The sequence below is a fragment of the Magallana gigas genome, chromosome 3 (assembly GCF_963853765.1).
Source record: "Magallana gigas chromosome 3, xbMagGiga1.1, whole genome shotgun sequence".
Lineage (NCBI taxonomy): Eukaryota > Metazoa > Mollusca > Bivalvia > Ostreida > Ostreidae > Magallana > Magallana gigas.
The window spans coordinates 6,167,501-6,180,929 of record NC_088855.1 but is presented as its reverse complement, the minus strand read 5'-3'; the positions used below and the strand labels follow the sequence as shown (position 1 = coordinate 6,180,929).

Sequence of the window (13,429 nt, the reverse complement as noted above, 5' to 3'; positions counted from 1 at the left end):
TCGACATTGCATATTGCAATTGGACACCCTTGTTTAAGGTACATGTAATATCGACACATTTTCTTAAATACAATTCGCAAGCTATTCAATATTAACTCTATGTATTGCACACTTCACTTCTGACTTCTAATGGCAGACACAGTAAATTGGTATTTTGCTATCTCTTTGTGGATGTCGAGGAGGGAACGTTGATGTTTCTACTAAGAACCGGTAGCGCCAAACCGATAGACACCGGGGCCCCGTGAAGGAAACGTCTGTGTTTGTTCTCCAACCTCTGTAGTTGACGAAGTCGCTGAATCGTCTGGTGAATGTCATTAGCGGCGTGACTAGAGGTAAGGTCCCGACTTCCGGTTATAGTATCATACACATTCCGCTTCCGTAACACGTGCTTGAACAGTGCTGTCTCCTTAGAATCAAGAACCACTGGACTTTTCTTCGCATATCTTTTATTTACAAAAAAAGGAATTTTGAGGAAGTTTCTTATTAATTGCCAGCGATGATTGTCATCCTGAAAGTAGGAAAATCATTCATTCAAATCTAGTGAAAAAAATAATTAAGAATAATTTGTCAAAAGGTTGTAAAAATTAAGAGAATAATATTAAATATGTTTACATCATTCATTAAAGTTTGTTATAAACTAAATAGGAAAAGGTCTCTTTATTCATTTCATGGACAAAGAAACATCATCAGAACATTTTCAAAATGAAAACGTTATTTCAAGTTAAATTATATAGGTAGACCTTTTCCTCTTTCATTTCTCAGATAAATAATAATCTGTGAGATAAAAAAAAAAGATTAATATCTGAAGGAAATGATTTGAAGTTAGCGAAATAATTCCTAATTTTTATAACTTTGTAAACAAATGTGTGAAGAAACAAGTAGGTGTGATTTAATTTGATCTCAAATGCCACTTCTTCTTCTTCTTTTAATTTTTCTACATAAGTGTGATAATCTCTAAAATACACCAATTACACAAGACTGAGTTCAAATCAAATGTGAATAACTTTACACAGATTTAAAAAAAAAAACTTAACAGTCTTTTTTTTTGGTAAAAGATATTGTCTTCAAACAAATACTCAGAACACTGTGCCGGATAATTATGCCAGTGCTAAGGTGGCAATTTTTGCATCTGCCTAATCTGCATATATCGAGCAATTCAAATATGCCATATGGTAGACCATTGCTTAAAAAGTTTATCACCACCCTTGTTATCATTGTCTCTCACCTGTCAGGTGCGATATTTATCTTTGAAAAATAAATTCCAACGGGAAAATAATTTTTCTCATAGAAAAACAATTTTTATAGGATATTTGGAATTTCCCATCGGAATAAACGAACTTTCGATAGGAATTTAAATTCCGATAGGATTTGAACAAAACTCCCATAGGATTTTAAAATGCGATAGGAAATCTTAATTTCCTATATGAAAACTACCTGTCTGAATCAAATTCCTGCAAAAAATACTTTTCTCTTATAAAGGAAATATAATTCCTGTGTTTTTAGACAGTCCTATAGAATTTTCAGTATTTCCTGTAGGAAAATAGTTATCATTTTCCGATGGGATATTATTTTTTAAGGGAAAATATTACAGCTCTCAGGGGAGACGCAGTTTAAACAAAACAGGTTACATAATCTATGGACAATGGTATATCATTTGATTTAAATGGATTCTTACGAATCTGCATCTAAAACGGGTTAATAATTATCCGATACAGTGTTTAATATACTTTCAAATTATCAGGGTTTGCAACTAAAATCGTATTTTGTAAAGGACAGTTACAATACATGTACCTTCTTAAAACCAAAATTAACTAAAATAACTATCACTCATAGGGTTCATGCGATACAAATTGTGTTTTCAAGATAATCACTAGACGATATGCTAAATCGAGACGTGGACGACTTAATTTTTTTCATATCACTTTTAAAAATTTAAAAAAAACCGGCTTTCATTTAAATCAACAATACGCCCCAAAAGGAGTCAGAAGGAATCCATTAATACATCCTAAGGACTTTTTTAGACTGCATTCTAGCTCTCAGAAACACAACGCTTTAATTTAACTCCAAAATACTGGGATTGATTTAAGAGATCTTCATAAAATATTATACCGGTCTCTCTTGTCTAAAGTTTATTAATGTTTGTTCAAGTCATCAAGCCAATGTATGCAGGGATTTCTGGTCTTATTCAACATATCAAATAAGATATTGCAAATATACTTACATAACTATACGTTCTGATTAAATTTGAGAACGTTACTTAAAATATATGGTCATGCTATACTAAACGACCGCGTTTTACTGATAAAGACAGTTTTAACCGAAACTAAAGATTTATCATGATTTAACGTTTGAGTAGAATCAATAAAAAAGATATTATTAATTAAAAGATTAAAGATGTCTAGATGTTCTTCATTTCTAGGTGCTAATGACTGAACAAATTTCTAGGTATCAAGTCGAATTTTTTTTTTATGTTGCAGAGTAGTTTGCAAACGTTTTTAAATATTGTATCATATGATTGCTAATTCGATTATCCTTTGTAAAATATTTACTTTAATTAAATAGATTGATATTTGTTTAAAGGAATTAAGTTTTGTATATAGTTGTGAACATTTTGGACTGTAATATATCATCAAACGCAGTTGTGTGGCTTTCTTTCTGTTACAATTCAATGGTAAATACTTTCCAAAAAATGTTTTAAAAAGAATTTTAAATGTTTAGTCCTATAAACTTACTTCTAATGATGAGAAAGATTCAGCTTCCTTGATTAAAACAGAAGACACTACTCCAAACAGGACGATTCTGAGGACCAGGAAAGTGTTCATGTTGTCAACCCCGACTACAAATTGATGGTTTATACCTGTACAGGTACGCTATATATACCTTGCAGGTGTCGACCAACTTCCGATGGCGATGGGATTGAATTGCTTACCAACTGACCATCATGTTCAGAACAAACCTATTAATGAGATTTTACAAAGGTGTAATTTTGATATTATATCGGATTAGGAAGTGTTTGGATGTTTGTAACACAATACTTATAGGTACGGATCAGACACTTAAGGATTGTTAAATTGGTGATGTTTTTTTGGGTAAAGAAGGGTTTGGATTTTAATCATGCATTTAAAGCGAAGTGATAACTATTATAAAACAGAACGCTCCCATCTTAAACATGATAAAGTGCATTTTTGCTAACCCTTTTTCAAAGTACATTGTGCAAATTTTAAATTATTCAATAATTATTTCTATAACAGCTCAATTTGACTGTATTATTGTACAAAAGTACTTTATGTAAATTTGAAAAACAACATGTATATTGTGATAAGCTGTTGGTATGGAATTGAAATTGAGTTGAATATTTTTTATTGTCCCCCACTCCCATCAAAAAACAAAAACAGAATATTATATCTAAATGGTTTGTTTTGTTGCATTGTTAATAATTCATATAATATTGTAGTAATGTCGTAACATGGATAATAATTTCTGTTTAAAGTAAATTAGAGACGTAATTCAGGCTAATATATAATAATAAGTAATCTAAATTAAGTAACAAATTTAAACAATAAATTTAATTTATTTGTTATTTTATTGATTAAAACTACAGTTAAAATTTTGAAAACCTTTTTATATTATCATGTGGAGGGTCGGAATAATCTAGGTCAACAATATCTCGTGGATGTTATTCCTTTTTTGGTATTTGTACTTTATCTTTTAAACACTGACCGACATGCAAAAGAATTTCATTTTCTTCGAGAAAGTGGGGACACATTGTCACAGATCTTTCCGCATACTTGCATCATTATTTAAAGATAAACTGCAATGTTTGAGCTTCACTTCATAACAAAACAATCCGAGTGTGCGTCCTGCTATTTTAAGCATCTTATGCTATCGAATGACACGAGACTTTCTACCCGATTTAAGTTTGTGTAATAATTTCAAGTTTGCTTCATTTACAACATTTAAAATTAGATTGCGTTAACTGCGTTTAATAGTCTTATCGACTGAAATATTTTAACACGGAAACATAATTAAAATTAAAGGATAGGTTTGCTGTACATGTAAAATTGCGCATGTCAACGAGAATTCCAAAGAACAAAGCTTGAATTAAAAAGGGAAGAATTATACCTCTTGAACACACAATTTTTACATTCAAGTAATACATAATCATGCATGATTTATTGCCTGACTTCCAGTTAACGGCTGTTGTATGAAGTTGTCAAGTTGCGACTTAAATCATCTCTCACTCTCTCCTCAATCTTGGATGTAAAGTTTGTCTAGACAAAATAAACTCTAATGCAAACCCCGTCCATACACAATTCCTGGTAAAATTTTCTTGTAAATATGTGTAAATAGAAAGCCCAAACCTATAGCTGTTAGCGTGAGTGAAGGGGTTATGAATATTTGTCAACTAATCAAAAATTGTATGTTAGATTAGGAAATTAAATTGGATCAATAAACTGAATCAATATTTTTATAATTATTTTTCTAATCATCAAACTATTTCCCAAAATTTATAATTTGAAATAAAATTCGGTTCATTGCAGTGGTCTCTATTATTTTGACTAGAACGATTTTTAAAGGAAATACATGCATATAAAAGAAAGTCTATTTTCAGCATTAAGAAAGCTGTATGATAAAACATTATAACTAACTTATATCACCTTAATTACAACAAAAATGAAGACTGAGGATTTTTTTCTTTTAAAAAGTTGTTCTTTAGAAAATAATGGCGTACAATTTCCTTCAATGAGCGACGGTAATAGGAATGCATTTTAAATGAAAGCAGTCCCCTTACTGCTGCTGAAAGGCCCACAGTTTAAAATTCACTTTGGTTTGTTGGACACCAAAAAATATGCACTTGAACAACATATATTTATTGCATGGTTGTGTGGGAGTTATGAAGATTCGCCCCCTCCCCCAAGAAAAAATCATATTTCCCATGAGCAACGCCAATCATTTGGATTGCTCAATAATTAAAACAATGCCGAGGATAAAACAAGCAGCAAATTTAAAATGAGTACAATGTGTTGTAGATGCAATTCAGACAACAGTATTCCATCGACTCTGGCTATTTTCTCAATTATCATTTTGGCCATGTTAAGTGTTTTTCTTTTCTATCAAACTATCACCAAAGAATTATATCGAACACCAAAAAATGTCAATTAAATTATTGAGTTGTTATGGGACATCTGTCGATATTATATTAATGTGGAGTAAAGTAGATTAAAATTAATATACTTTTACCGAAGGATCAAATTTTACACTATTTAATTAAAAATAGCTTTTGAAAGGTTTTGGAGATGTTAAAAATGTAGAAACAACGGCTAGATTCAAACTCATGACTATCAGATTGATAGTAAACCCTCTAACCAACTCAGCTACACTCTTAGGTGACAAAATTGAGAAAGAAACATTACTTCTATAATAACATCGTTTTATTGTTTATTTCTATGCTATGTTCTATGTCATAATCGTCATTGAAATGTTTTGTCGAGTTGGTATTGCAAACAAAAAAAAACACTTTTTATTTCAAAAGTTCAAATCTTTATAGCTCCTTGCAATAGAATATTGCTTTTCTTTTAGCCTTGTTATAAACTTACGAATAGGAACATTTCAATATATATTGTGTTGTTTTTGACTGAGTTGTGTTCATTTCACAGACAACTCATTACTACTTGTATGAATAAACTGGAAGGAAACAAATTACTAGGATAAGAAAACTTGCACTCAAAACAAAAATAAACTGATAGTGTTACAAATTGGTTTTGTTAGATTATCAAATGGTCACCATGCTCAGAATACACGTCGAACACGTGTGTATTACCTAATGACTGCACAACTTTGGCATCATGAATTCAACAAGTCTAGAGTGCAAACCATTACACCATGGAACCAAGATACTTATACCTATCTAGATAATCCGGTACTGATATCCCAATCACATTTCGTAAACGATCGGCAATCCGATATCTACTAATCCGCATTTCATTTCGGTGAACATAACTCCTCGGTAGTATAGTGGTAAGTATCCCCGCCTGTCACGCGGGAGACCGGGGTTCGATTCCCCGCCGGGGAGGAGTATATCTTTTTGGTAACTTTCCAATTAACAATGGACAACGTCTTTCTGTTCATCGCTCGCCGTAACCGCCGCAATAAAAAAGTTCGATTTGAAAGTACCTTTTCCACCAAAAATCCAAATTCATGTATGTGTTCTTTCCAAAGAAAGGTAACTGTCTTCGAGTCTGCCAGGATTCGAACCTGGAATCTTCTGATCCGTAGTCAGACGCGTTATCCATTGCGCGACAGACCCTACTTGCTTATAATGCAAGATTTCACAATCGGGCAACCAAACAAAAATATATAACAAGCACACAATAACTTAACAAATACTAACGTCGAACAACGGCCGGTTAGCTCAGTCGGTTAGAGCGTCGTGCTAATAACGCGAATGTCGTGGGTTCGACCCCCACACTGGCCACTCTTTATCTCTCTTTTACCTAGCAATTGCGATTAAATAGGCCAACCTGAATGTTTCCAATGGGTGTGCCTTTCAAATTTCATGTGCTCAAATCAAAACAGAAGCAACTTCAGCTGGCTCTGCTCAAACGTTTTATTTTGATAGTTCCAATCTTAATAGCTCCTTGCGATAGAATACTGCTTTTCTTTTAGCCTTGTTATAAACTTACGACTAGGAACATTTCAATATATATTGTGTTGTTTTTGATTGAGTTGTGTAGATTTCACAGACAACTCATTACTACTTGTATGAATAAACTGGAAGGAAACAAATTACTAGGATAACAAAACTTGCACTCAAAACAAAAATAAACTGACAGTGTTACAAATTGGTTTTGTTAGATTGTCAAATGGACACCATGCTCAGAATACTCGTCGAACACGTGTGTATTACTTAATGACTGCAAAACTTTTGCATCATGTTGAAAACCCAGAATTTGTATCCAACATTGTGAAAAAGCATGTTTATATCTAACAAACAAACAGGGTTCATTTATTTTCAACAGTGTCCTTCAAAATTACAAATAAACTTAAGTCGTGTTAATATTAATGAACGATTAGTATTTCATTCGCACGTTCGATGATATAAGATTTTAATAAAGCTGGAAGCAGCATCCTGTAAAGAGAATCGTTATGAATCGAAATACGATACAGCGAACCTTGAGAACTGATATGGTGGTAGTCGGGTAAGAAATGGGAGTAAAAGTACGTGTAATCAGTACATGTTTAAAGTCACACAAATATAATGTTAACGTGGACAAAAGAAGCACAGGTTCCACCGAGATTTGAACTCGGATCGCTGGATTCAGAGTCCAGAGTGCTAACCATTACACCATGGAACCAATATACTTATACCTATCTAGATAATCCGGTACTGATATCCCAATCGCATTTCGTAAACGATCGGCAATCCGATATCTACTAATCCGCATTTCAATTCGGTGAACATAACTCCTCGGTAGTATAGTGGTAAGTATCCCCGCCTGTCACGCGGGAGACCGGGGTTCGATTCCCCGCCGGGGAGGAGTATATCTTTTTGGTAACTTTCCAATTAACAATGGACAACGTTTTTCTGTTCATCGCTCGCCGTAACCGCCGCAATAGAAAAGTTCGATTTGAAAGTACCTTTTCCACCAAAAATCCAAATTCATGTATGTGTTCTTTCCAAAAAAGGTAACTGTCTTCGAGTCTGCCAGGATTCGAACCTGGAATCTTCTGATCCGTAGTCAGACGCGTTATCCATTGCGCCACAGACCCTACTTGCTTATAACGCAAGATTTCACAATCGGGCAACCAAACAAATATATATTACAAGCACACAATAACTTAACAAATACTAACGTCGAACAACGGCTGGTTAGCTCAGTCGGTTAGAGCGTCGTGCTAATAACGCGAATGTCGTGGGTTCGACCCCCACACTGGCCACTCTTTATCTCTCTTTTACCTAGCAATTGCGATTAAATAGGCCAACCTGAATGTTTCCAATGGGTGTGCCTTTCAAATTTCATGTGCTCAAATCAAAACAGAAGCAACTTCAGCTGGCTCTGCTCAAACGTTTTATTTTGATAGTTCCAATCTTAATAGCTCCTTGCGATAGAATACTGCTTTTCTTTTAGCCTTGTTATAAACTTACAACTAGGAACATTTCAATATATATTGTGTTGTTTTTGATTGAGTTGTGTAGATTTCACAGACAACTCATTACTACTTGTATGAATAAACTGGAAGGAAACAAATTACTAGGATAACAAAACTTGCACTCAAAACAAAAATAAACTGACAGTGTTACAAATTGGTTTTGTTAGATTGTCAAATGGACACCATGCTCAGAATACTCGTCGAACACGTGTGTATTACTTAATGACTGCAAAACTTTTGCATCATGTTGAAAACCCAGAATTTGTATCCAACATTGTGAAAAAGCATGTTTATATCTAACAAACAAACAGGGTTCATTTATTTTCAACAGTGTCCTTCAAAATTACAAATAAACTTAAGTCGTGTTAATATTAATGAACGATTAGTATTTCATTCGCACGTTCGATGATATAAGATTTTAATAAAGCTGGAAGCAGCATCCTGTAAAGAGAATCGTTATGAATCGAAATACGATACAGCGAACCTTGAGAACTGATATGGTGGTAGTCGGGTAAGAAATGGGAGTAAAAGTACGTGTAATCAGTACATGTTTAAGGTGGCTCTATACACCACTTTTTGATGACGCAGTACGCAAAAAAGTAAATCTGGAAGCATGCATTTCTGGTACTGGCTAATTTAAACCGAGGCGAATTGTGTGGGGACCGCTCTTTTGAAAAAAATGTTATATGAATAGATTTAACTTGATAATTGGAAAATTCATTACTTACAATAATGCGGTATGTGACACCTTCACGTTGTGTCGTATTATTTATCGAAATAAACAATAAAATCAAGTATAATTTTTTGAATACTTTCTTTCCCATCATATTCATCTTACAGCGTGGCGCAGTGGGTTTAGTGGGTTCACTACTAACCTGTAAGTCATAAGTTCGAATCCCGTTGAGGACAATAAAAATTTTAACTTTTCAAAATTTTTTAAAACGTATTTTTTTGGTTGAATTTTGTGAAAGAAAATTCTAAACCGGTGAAAGTATATCAATTATAATATACTTTAATCCACATTAATATCGACAGGTGTTCCTTATCACCTTAAGGGGGGTGGGAGGGTGGCTTTGAATTTCTCTCCGGTTGGGATTCAAAAATCCTATTCGTTAATTTTCCCCTTTATTTATTTGACTTAGTTTTGCATTAAAGCAAATATACCTACTTAAATAGGCCTATAATGAAATATGTATGTATTTATCATTCCAACATGATGTTCAGGAAATTTTCTTCATCTCAGAAATGAAAAGTCCCCAAGGTGTTTGGGCCTTGGGACTTAGGAACGATAACTCTTATCTGAGGAACTTTCATACCAAATAAAATTTAAAATATTTTTTGTGTATATTTGCATTGATTTTCATTCAATTTTTTGATGTGACATTTATTAAAATACATTTTCTTATAACATCAAGCAGCCTTTTCAGATGATTTGTCAACAGAGTAAGACAATATGAAAAATTATGTTTTGGGGAAATACTAAAAGAAATTGCAATAATAACATTTTTGAATGTTAGGAAGTGTTATATTTTTTTTTAGGTGTCCGAAGGAAATATCCATCATATGACAATAAAAATTATCTTAATTTGTTAATAGGTAACTTTATAAAAATTATTTTACAAAAACGGAAAAAAACATTGAAAAATTCTTTAAAAATACCTATAGTATCCCTATCATCATTTTAATATTTGATAAGTATATGTTTTGTGGTCTTCTATTGAAAATTGGAATAAACTGTGGGTGTATAGAGCCACCTTAAAGTCACACAAATATAATGTTAACGTGGACAAAAGAAGCACAGGTTCCACCGAGATTTGAACTCGGATCGCTGGATTCAGAGTCCAGAGTGCTAACCATTACACCATGGAACCAATATACTTTTACCTATCTAGATAATCCGGTACTGATATCCCAATCGCATTTCGTAAACGATCGGCAATCCGATATCTACTAATCCGCATTTCAATTCGGTGAACATAACTCCTCGGTAGTATAGTGGTAAGTATCTCCGCCTGTCACGCGGGAGACCGGGGTTCGATTCCCCGCCGGGGAGGAGTATATCTTTTTGGTAACTTTCCAATTAACAATGGACAACGTTTTTCTGTTCATCGCTCGCCGTAACCGCCGCAATAGAAAAGTTCGATTTGAAAGTACCTTTTCCACCAAAAATCCAAATTCATGTATGTGTTCTTTCCAAAAAAGGTAACTGTCTTCGAGTCTGCCAGGATTCGAACCTGGAATCTTCTGATCCGTAGTCAGACGCGTTATCCATTGCGCCACAGACCCTACTTGCTTATAACGCAAGATTTCACAATCGGGCAACCAAACAAATATATATTACAAGCACACAATAACTTAACAAATACTAACGTCGAACAACGGCCAGTTAGCTCAGTCGGTTAGAGCGTCGTGCTAATAATGCGAATGTCGTGGGTTCGACCCCCACACTGGCCACTCTTTATCTCTCTTTTACCTAGCAATTGCGATTAAATAGGCCAACCTGAATGTTTCCAATGGGTGTGCCTTTCAAATTTCATGTGCTCAAATCAAAACAGAAGCAACTTCAGCTGGCTCTGCTCAAACGTTTTATTTTGATAGTTCCAATCTTAATAGCTCCTTGCGATAGAATACTGCTTTTCTTTTAGCCTTGTTATAAACTTACGACTAGGAACATTTCAATATATATTGTGTTGTTTTTGATTGCATTGAGTTGTGTAGATTTCACAGACAACTCATTACTACTTGTATGAATAAACTGGAAGGAAACAAATTACTAGGATAACAAAACTTGCACTCAAAACAAAAATAAACTGACAGTGTTACAAATTGGTTTTGTTAGATTGTCAAATGGACACCATGCTCAGAATACTCGTCGAACACGTGTGTATTACTTAATGACTGCAAAACTTTTGCATCATGTTGAAAACCCAGAATTTGTATCCAACATTGTGAAAAAGCATGTTTATATCTAACAAACAAACAGGGTTCATTTATTTTCAACAGTGTCCTTCAAAATTACAAATAAACTTAAGTCGTGTTAATATTAATGAACGATTAGTATTTTATTCGCACGTTCGATGATATAAGATTTTAATAAAGCTGGAAGCAGCATCCTGTAAAGAGAATCGTTATGAATCGAAATACGACACAGCGAACCTTGAGAACTGATATGGTGGTAGTCGGGTAAGAAATGGGAGTAAAAGTACGTGTAATCAGTACATGTTTAAAGTCACACAAATATAATGTTAACGTGGACAAAAGAAGCACAGGTTCCACCGAGATTTGAACTCGGATCGCTGGATTCAGAGTCCAGAGTGCTAACCATTACACCATGGAACCAATATACTTATACCTATCTAGATAATCCGGTACTGATATCCCAATCGCATTTCGTAAACGATCGGCAATCCGATATCTACTAATCCGCATTTCAATTCGGTGAACATAACTCCTCGGTAGTATAGTGGTAAGTATCCCCGCCTGTCACGCGGGAGACCGGGGTTCGATTCCCCGCCGGGGAGGAGTATATCTTTTTGGTAACTTTCCAATTAACAATGGACAACGTTTTTCTGTTCATCGCTCGCCGTAACCGCCGCAATAGAAAAGTTCGATTTGAAAGTACCTTTTCCACCAAAAATCCAAATTCATGTATGTGTTCTTTCCAAAAAAGGTAACTGTCTTCGAGTCTGCCAGGATTCGAACCTGGAATCTTCTGATCCGTAGTCAGACGCGTTATCCATTGCGCCACAGACTCTACTTGCTTATAACGCAAGATTTCACAATCGGGCAACCAAACAAATATATATTACAAGCACACAATAACTTAACAAATACTAACGTCGAACAACGGCCGGTTAGCTCAGTCGGTTAGAGCGTCGTGCTAATAACGCGAATGTCGTGGGTTCGACCCCCACACTGGCCACTCTTTATCTCTCTTTTACCTAGCAATTGCGATTAAATAGGCCAACCTGAATGTTTCCAATGGGTGTGCCTTTCAAATTTCATGTGCTCAAATCAAAACAGAAGCAACTTCAGCTGGCTCTGCTCAAACGTTTTATTTTGATAGTTCCAATCTTAATAGCTCCTTGCGATAGAATACTGCTTTTCTTTTAGCCTTGTTATAAACTTACGACTAGGAACATTTCAATATATATTGTGTTGTTTTTGATTGCATTGAGTTGTGTAGATTTCACAGACAACTCATTACTACTTGTATGAATAAACTGGAAGGAAACAAATTACTAGGATAACAAAACTTGCACTCAAAACAAAAATAAACTGACAGTGTTACAAATTGGTTTTGTTAGATTGTCAAATGGACACCATGCTCAGAATACTCGTCGAACACGTGTGTATTACTTAATGACTGCAAAACTTTTGCATCATGTTGAAAACCCAGAATTTGTATCCAACATTGTGAAAAAGCATGTTTATATCTAACAAACAAACAGGGTTCATTTATTTTCAACAGTGTCCTTCAAAATTACAAATAAACTTAAGTCGTGTTAATATTAATGAACGATTAGTATTTTATTCGCACGTTCGATGATATAAGATTTTAATAAAGCTGGAAGCAGCATCCTGTAAAGAGAATCGTTATGAATCGAAATACGACACAGCGAACCTTGAGAACTGATATGGTGGTAGTCGGGTAAGAAATGGGAGTAAAAGTACGTGTAATCAGTACATGTTTAAAGTCACACAAATATAATGTTAACGTGGACAAAAGAAGCACAGGTTCCACCGAGATTTGAACTCGGATCGCTGGATTCAGAGTCCAGAGTGCTAACCATTACACCATGGAACCAATATACTTATACCTATCTAGATAATCCGGTACTGATATCCCAATCGCATTTCGTAAACGATCGGCAATCCGATATCTACTAATCCGCATTTCAATTCGGTGAACATAACTCCTCGGTAGTATAGTGGTAAGTATCCCCGCCTGTCACGCGGGAGACCGGGGTTCGATTCCCCGCCGGGGAGGAGTATATCTTTTTGGTAACTTTCCAATTAACAATGGACAACGTTTTTCTGTTCATCGCTCGCCGTAACCGCCGCAATAGAAAAGTTCGATTTGAAAGTACCTTTTCCACCAAAAATCCAAATTCATGTATGTGTTCTTTCCAAAAAAGGTAACTGTCTTCGAGTCTGCCAGGATTCGAACCTGGAATCTTCTGATCCGTAGTCAGACGCGTTATCCATTGCGCCACAGACTCTACTTGCTTATAACGCAAGATTTCACAATCGGGCAACCAAACAAATATATATTACA

The 13,429-nt window shown here is 34.7% G+C and overlaps 18 non-coding genes across 18 annotated transcripts; 9 read left to right on the top strand and 9 right to left on the bottom strand.

The window, feature by feature from the left end:
- The first annotated feature begins 6,001 nt into the window (after window positions 1-6,001).
- On the top strand, window positions 6,002-6,073 carry Trnad-guc (transfer RNA aspartic acid (anticodon GUC)). The gene has a single exon. It is a non-coding gene; the product is annotated as a tRNA-Asp (tRNA).
- A 161-nt stretch (window positions 6,074-6,234) lies between these two features.
- Window positions 6,235-6,307, bottom strand: Trnar-acg (transfer RNA arginine (anticodon ACG)). The gene has a single exon. It is a non-coding gene; the product is annotated as a tRNA-Arg (tRNA).
- A 94-nt stretch (window positions 6,308-6,401) lies between these two features.
- On the top strand, window positions 6,402-6,475 carry Trnai-aau (transfer RNA isoleucine (anticodon AAU)). The gene has a single exon. It is a non-coding gene; the product is annotated as a tRNA-Ile (tRNA).
- Window positions 6,476-7,283: 808 nt separating this feature from the next.
- Window positions 7,284-7,355, bottom strand: Trnaq-cug (transfer RNA glutamine (anticodon CUG)). The gene has a single exon. It is a non-coding gene; the product is annotated as a tRNA-Gln (tRNA).
- A 110-nt stretch (window positions 7,356-7,465) lies between these two features.
- Trnad-guc (transfer RNA aspartic acid (anticodon GUC)) lies at window positions 7,466-7,537 on the top strand. The gene has a single exon. It is a non-coding gene; the product is annotated as a tRNA-Asp (tRNA).
- Window positions 7,538-7,697: 160 nt separating this feature from the next.
- Window positions 7,698-7,770, bottom strand: Trnar-acg (transfer RNA arginine (anticodon ACG)). The gene has a single exon. It is a non-coding gene; the product is annotated as a tRNA-Arg (tRNA).
- A 94-nt stretch (window positions 7,771-7,864) lies between these two features.
- On the top strand, window positions 7,865-7,938 carry Trnai-aau (transfer RNA isoleucine (anticodon AAU)). The gene has a single exon. It is a non-coding gene; the product is annotated as a tRNA-Ile (tRNA).
- Window positions 7,939-9,950: 2,012 nt separating this feature from the next.
- Trnaq-cug (transfer RNA glutamine (anticodon CUG)) lies at window positions 9,951-10,022 on the bottom strand. Its single transcript has one exon. It is a non-coding gene; the product is annotated as a tRNA-Gln (tRNA).
- Window positions 10,023-10,132: 110 nt separating this feature from the next.
- Trnad-guc (transfer RNA aspartic acid (anticodon GUC)) lies at window positions 10,133-10,204 on the top strand. Its single transcript has one exon. It is a non-coding gene; the product is annotated as a tRNA-Asp (tRNA).
- A 160-nt stretch (window positions 10,205-10,364) lies between these two features.
- Trnar-acg (transfer RNA arginine (anticodon ACG)) lies at window positions 10,365-10,437 on the bottom strand. Its single transcript has one exon. It is a non-coding gene; the product is annotated as a tRNA-Arg (tRNA).
- A 94-nt stretch (window positions 10,438-10,531) lies between these two features.
- On the top strand, window positions 10,532-10,605 carry Trnai-aau (transfer RNA isoleucine (anticodon AAU)). Its single transcript has one exon. It is a non-coding gene; the product is annotated as a tRNA-Ile (tRNA).
- Window positions 10,606-11,418: 813 nt separating this feature from the next.
- On the bottom strand, window positions 11,419-11,490 carry Trnaq-cug (transfer RNA glutamine (anticodon CUG)). Its single transcript has one exon. It is a non-coding gene; the product is annotated as a tRNA-Gln (tRNA).
- Window positions 11,491-11,600: 110 nt separating this feature from the next.
- On the top strand, window positions 11,601-11,672 carry Trnad-guc (transfer RNA aspartic acid (anticodon GUC)). Its single transcript has one exon. It is a non-coding gene; the product is annotated as a tRNA-Asp (tRNA).
- A 160-nt stretch (window positions 11,673-11,832) lies between these two features.
- Trnar-acg (transfer RNA arginine (anticodon ACG)) lies at window positions 11,833-11,905 on the bottom strand. Its single transcript has one exon. It is a non-coding gene; the product is annotated as a tRNA-Arg (tRNA).
- Window positions 11,906-11,999: 94 nt separating this feature from the next.
- On the top strand, window positions 12,000-12,073 carry Trnai-aau (transfer RNA isoleucine (anticodon AAU)). Its single transcript has one exon. It is a non-coding gene; the product is annotated as a tRNA-Ile (tRNA).
- An 813-nt stretch (window positions 12,074-12,886) lies between these two features.
- On the bottom strand, window positions 12,887-12,958 carry Trnaq-cug (transfer RNA glutamine (anticodon CUG)). Its single transcript has one exon. It is a non-coding gene; the product is annotated as a tRNA-Gln (tRNA).
- A 110-nt stretch (window positions 12,959-13,068) lies between these two features.
- Trnad-guc (transfer RNA aspartic acid (anticodon GUC)) lies at window positions 13,069-13,140 on the top strand. Its single transcript has one exon. It is a non-coding gene; the product is annotated as a tRNA-Asp (tRNA).
- Window positions 13,141-13,300: 160 nt separating this feature from the next.
- Window positions 13,301-13,373, bottom strand: Trnar-acg (transfer RNA arginine (anticodon ACG)). Its single transcript has one exon. It is a non-coding gene; the product is annotated as a tRNA-Arg (tRNA).
- Window positions 13,374-13,429: the final 56 nt, after the last annotated feature.